Source organism: Panthera uncia (assembly GCF_023721935.1).
Source record: "Panthera uncia isolate 11264 chromosome A1 unlocalized genomic scaffold, Puncia_PCG_1.0 HiC_scaffold_17, whole genome shotgun sequence".
In the NCBI taxonomy this organism is placed as follows: domain Eukaryota; kingdom Metazoa; phylum Chordata; class Mammalia; order Carnivora; family Felidae; genus Panthera; species Panthera uncia.
This window is the reverse complement of record NW_026057577.1, coordinates 134696797-134703167: the sequence shown is the minus strand read 5'-3', so window position 1 is coordinate 134703167 and position 6371 is coordinate 134696797. Positions and strand designations below refer to the sequence as shown.

The 6371-nt window shown below is 34.5% G+C and overlaps 1 pseudogene; it reads left to right on the top strand.

The window, feature by feature from the left end:
• The first annotated feature begins 426 nt into the window (after nt 1-426).
• Nucleotides 427-1500, top strand: LOC125935183 (nucleoporin Nup37-like; annotated as a pseudogene).
• Nucleotides 1501-6371: the final 4871 nt, after the last annotated feature.

The window sequence follows — 6371 nt, the reverse complement described above, 5'->3', positions numbered from 1 at the left end:
AAAGCTAAGAAGCTGATTTATCTATCTGAAAGTATTTTCTAGAGGTGAATCATATAACCTTTCATTGATGACACTTTTTTTTCTTGGTATGAACCAAATATATAATTGCTAGAATAAAAGGAATGTGGCAATAACCTGGAGGTCATGAGCTTGAAAATCTACAGAAATGCTTAAAATATGTTTTACATTATTCTACTGTTTTAATTGTGGATTTTGACTGCTTAATCTAAAACTAAGCCAATGGTCTTATTTTGTAAAATATTCCCTTCTCATTATTCCAACTGAACATTCATTGAATTAACATTTTTTTTTTTACTGTCCTCCATTTACTACAAGCACACACATAATAGTAAAATCATAATATAGTTATATATTGTACATTTCATTATTTTCATTCTAATGAAACCCAGAATAATGAGGAAAGGGGATTTTAAAGAAATATAAATACCCCAATGCCCCCATTTTGTGATCTTGTCCAGTAAAAGGTTATTTTATTTTTACAACTGTTCAAGTATTGACATACAAGATGAAGCAAGACGCCACAAGAAATGCTACCTACACTGTGGATAGTGAAGGTTATGTGCATGTGGTAGGATTTAATCTCTTTGAGAGTAGGGATTCAGGAAACCTTAATTGCATATGGCGGCAGTAATTATGTGGTCATTGGCATGTGTACAGTTCAGACATTGTACAGACATTGAAGGAATTCAGTATAAAACACTATGAACATTTCAGCATGGTGTCAGAATCGATGGCATAGCTTGGAGCCCAGAAACTAGATGTGATTCATTGCCTCCAATAATCAAATTTTGTACTTCAGCTGCTGATATGAAAATAAGGTTATTGACTTCAGATCTTCAAGACAAAAATGAATACAAGGTTTTAGAGGGCCATTCAGATTTCGTTAATGGTTTGGTGTTTGAGCCCAAAGATAGCCAAGAAATTGCAAGTGTGAGTGATGATCATACCTCAGGATTTGGAAGTTGGAAGGAATGCAGACAACTCATTTTGTTCTTCGTTCCCCTGGAATGAATGTGTGCTGGCATCCTAAGGAACGTTTAAGCTGATGGTTGCAGAGAAGGGGACAAGCCGGTTTTATGATCTTTCAGCTCAACAGGCTATCTTATCTCTTGAATTGAACAGATGCCATTAATGCCAGCCCACTGGTGCTTCAAAAACACCTTCAAAGTTGGAGCTGTTTCAGGAAATGACTGGTTAATTTGGGATATTACTCGAACCAGTTATCCTCAAGATAAGAGACCTGTCCACATGGATCAAGCCTGCCTATTCAGGTGGTCTACAGTTAATGAGAACTCGTTTGCAACCACTGGTTATCCTGGTAAAATGGCAAGCCAGTTTCAAATTCATCACTTAGGACACCCTCAGTCTGTCCTCGTTGGTTCTGTAGTCAGTAGATCTGGCTTTTCCTGGAATAGAATTCTCTCACTGTGTGCCATTGGAGGATGGCACAAGTTGTTGTTTTGGGTAACTGGAATGTAAAACAAATTTTCTGTGTACCTTAGTCCACAGACTTTGTATTTTTAATACATACTTTGGAGAACTCCCTATTTTTATGTCAAATATACTGTAAGCTCTAGAAATGTCCCAATTGTTGCTTTTGTTAACTAAAATGTTAATGGTTTGATAAAAAAGAAAAAAAGAAATATAAACAACAGAATATCCACATATTAATATCAAAACATGGATGTTTATCACTGCTTCAATAAAAACCAACTGTCTTAAAAATTTGTTTCCTAAAATATTTTAATTCACTATTTGATACTTCTGGAATATAATCAGCAGATTAGTATAAATGATGATGTCTATCCCTTGATTTAAGATTCTAAGAAAATCAGTTTGTCTCCCATAGTGAAAGAAATCACAGATACTCTGAAAAAGGATGATTTATTATAGCTGTGGTTAAACTCAGGATCCCATTGTAAAAAACAATACTGAAAACTCAAACATTTTATATAATCAGGAAAATTGTGGGAAAAATGGTTCATATAATAGACTCCAAAATTAGTTTTTTTAATTTTTGATAATTTATTCAAAGTTAAGGCAGTTAGTTAATAGATGGCATTAAAATCCTGGCTTGTTGAAAAAAAAATTATGGTCCAACTATAACTTCAAAAGTCAGTGACTGCCTTCCCCCCCCCCCTTTTTTTTATTTTTGCAATTTTCCTGTGTATGTCTTTTTAGAGAATCAGGACAATTTTCTTCTGGCTTTCTAACTATGATTTCAAACTCAAGTAATTATGTTGTGCTTTCCATGATTCCTTCTGGCTTTCTAACTATGATTTCAAACTCAAGTAATTATGTTGTGTTTTTCATGATTCCAAGTATAATTTTAGTTGTAAAATGTCTACTTATTAAATATTCTTGTAGCAAAATAATTACATAGTAAAGAAAAGCAACTCAAACACCAAAAAAGAAATGATGAATTATTGCTTCCAACAACTAAGTAGTACTCCTATCTCATTGTATACATTTTTGGAGAATGGAATTTCTACAAAAGTGAGGTCTGAAGTTTTCATCCATGTGTGAGGAGTCTGAGAATGACTGGAACAGGGGACACAGACATGGCTTTACTTATAGCTGTTAGCAATAAAAACTTTAAATGTTTGGTTCCTGGATGTAAAGAGAGGAAATGCAAGAGATATTTTTCTCCAAGGAAGTCTAAAAACACGAGGAGTTATTTTATAAAATAGGATCCTAAGTGACAAACTGAGTGGCTATATTTAAAATGCCACTTTCATAGTATGTTACTCATGATTACATTATTATATTTATTCATTAAATTATAAAAGACTTTTCAGTAGAGAAAATAACACTGGTGAATGAAAGGAAGGTACACAAAATAATCTATAATATACTACCTTCTGGTTCTGATTTTGTTTACCTTTCCTACCCATTTTTTCAACTTTGGCCCCCTCATTGCTTTCTTTTCCTTTTATGTATTTGCATTATTAAAAGGCAAAATGAATAGTATGAGGCACAGATATGACTGAGGTCTCAGTGACTTCTATTTACATCCAATTGTGACACAAGATAATTTCTGTGATATTCCTGCATTTCATTCTCTTAATATTGCTTTGATTATGTGTGGGTATAATCAGGCTTCTCAGTTTAAGGCTACACTCCATTTGTAGCCATCTACTTGGAGAGGATAATGAGATTTATCCACAGTGAATCAGTGAATCAGAGTCTTGAGAATGGATAAGGAGTCTAGAGTCTAATCATAGGTCATCTTTGACTGGAAAGGGTTGAGAGCTGAAGGGAAATCAGTGTCCTATTCAAGGTGTAAAGAACACCTCTGGTTCCAAACTTGAGTATGTATATTGTAAGTGAATTATCAGTGCGATCATTTTACGTCAGTTGTGATGTAAACAATCCCAACACAAATTATTGATCAACACTGTGTAGTTTAGACAGCATATTGAATGCTTTAGTGATAGTATAAGTAGTACACAGGCCAACTTTCATTCAAATTCAATTAAACATTATTTGTGGACCTCTTCACTGCTGACATAATGCTCATGTGTTCAAAAGCAGATTTAGTGAAAAAGTGCTATGTTAGACAGCTTGTATGCGTATCTATAGGAGCAATCTTATTCGAAACAGAAGTCTAGATAAAGATTATCGCTGAATTTGAAATGATTTTCTTATGATTTGTTTCCTACTCATTGACTTTCTATTCAGCCTAACACACCAACACAAAATTTCACTAGGCTATACATTTATGAATTATCTTGCGGGGAAGGTTCAAGGCAGCCTTAATAATTAATAAGTAACTGTTGAAGATGAGGCTTAGGCTGTCACATGTAAAATGAGCCCATAGTGACTTGTGAAATCCTAAAACTATCATGAAAATAAAAAGTAGCACCAATTATGTGTACAAGTTGATACTTAAGAGGTTTCATATGACAGTTTTCAAATAAATAGCATATTGTGAATGTAAGACAAGTAGGCTTAGAGATTTATTAATCAATTCAATTTCCATAACATGAACCAGAAAATGTAAAGGGATTTAATTCCATGCTGTATTTGATTTAAAATATATTTTCAAATTATCAAACTCCATGATACAAATACATTAGAATAACACAAATATATTTATCCCACTCAGGTTATATACATTAATCCATTGTTATTAGGGAAAAAATGTAACTTGTTTAACTAGTACGAGTTAAATAGATATGAGCCATCAACTGAGGGATTTGAAATTATATTCCAGATCTGGTTTTGGTTCTAAAGGCTCTTCATTTTCAGAGATAACAAACTTCCTTTTCCTGACACATACACATACACATATATGTACATTCATATACATGTATACTATATATGTATGCATGTGTGTTTTAAATGCAAGCCAGAACTTTGGCATATACAAAAGAAAGAGGTAAGGTTTTAATGATTTCAAGAAAGTGTAGAATAATGATGGTATTGAACTGCTTTTCACTTTCAAACCAAATTAGAAGCCGTAGGAAATAAAATAATGATAATGGGGCTCTTTAATTAAAATAACCAATTAAAATCATACAACTACCAAGAGGAAAAAATATATAGTAAAAATGATACGAATCTGTAATATCTTAAATTGAGTTTACTTTGGAATGCCACTGAAACTCAAATATAATATGATTTTCCAGGCAGTGATTTTGCTGTGAATATGCATGCATGCGTGTACAAACACACACACACACACACACACACACACACACACACACACAGTGAATGAATGAATGCTGAGGCTGAATAAACAGGATGACCAAACTACACACACAAAGGACATAATAAAAATACAACTCTCTTCTCTCCCCACCCCAACACCCACTTTACCCAAGTAAGCTATTCTGTGGAATTCATCCTTTCCTTCTCCCTGGACGAAATCTAGGGCATGGAACAAGGAATATTCTGATCACAGTTAGATAATTAAAACCTGTGCTTAATCTAGTCAACAGAAGACTTTAGTTCAGTCTTTAGTTCAGTCAATTTTTATAACTGATATATCCTGTCATGTGTAAAAACAAATATATATAAAAAAAAAAAACTGCAGCCTTTTCCTTCCTACATCCAAATATCCCTCACCACCTCCAAAGACAGAAAAAGGATGAAACCTGGAGGAGAGATGAATGAAGGGCAGGAAAGCTGTACTTTCGCGCCATCGTGGTGATCGAGCATCCGTACCCTTTGGGCATGAATGCTCTATGAAGGTCGGCCTTTCTTTCAGGTGGCGCTGTGTCAATTCCTTATCGCTCCCCCCTCAATCCTAAAATCACCTGGGTATCCTACCTGAAGTTTCTTCTACATAGACAGACGTGTTCTTTCACAGACAAATTGGTGGGCTACCTACATGTCATTTGTAAGCTGCGTAGCATCCCAGGGTTTACTTCTAGCTTCCTTCCCCTGACATCACCTAGCCTTCCTCGAATGACCCAGGGTGTCTCTCTCTAAGGTTCCCTGAAAAATACTCACCCATCCTCTGTTATAAGAAATGCTGGACAAGCAGGAAGTCCCCACTCAAGCAACTTCTATTCATTCTGTCCATGCAACAATTGCCAGTCCTAAACTCTCAGCCTGTGGAATGCATGACATATCTCTTGTGCCCTTGAAGTTCAGGAGATATATGCCAGTTCTCCGAACAGACACATCAACACCACTCTCCCTGAGTTTGTGGGTCTAAAATGAACTGAAGCACTTCCAAAAAATCCTCTCTGGATCTCAAACTCTGTGACTACTTCAATATTGAATCTTCTATAACTTCCAAAGGGTAAAGTGCCAAGTTTCAAAACCAGTATCTTATGAATACTTTTGATAGCACTGTCTGGGGTGGTATTTGAGAACATGTGGATAACTGATTTACATTATCTTCAACCAAAAATGAGATTGAAAAGCCTCCTCTTTAACACCTGTTCAGCTCCTTTGTAGTTTATCTGTATGTAGCTTGGGCAGAATATTTATAAGCAAATATAAAAATTAAAAGATAGGAAGGTTTCCTTCTTATATAGAAAAGTTCTTACCTAGAAGGAACCCACAAAGAATCAAACATTGCACATGGTGTGTAGGTAAGCAACACCAGAAATAAACCTTTGGATTTGCTGAATACAGCCATGTTCATGCAATGGGTTGATTTATCTCTTCAAATTATATATTTTTCAAAATCACTTGTACTCAAATAATGACCATCTACGACATACCCTTAATATGCATATATTTGAAATTTGAAAGTATTCTTCAAGTTTTAATCATGGAATATGAAGATTTAATAATGTAACTTCTTAGGTCTAACCAGATTAAAATATAAATAACCAATCAATTGAAATAACCAATTTCCATTTCTGAGAGCTATCACTAAGATAAATGTTCTT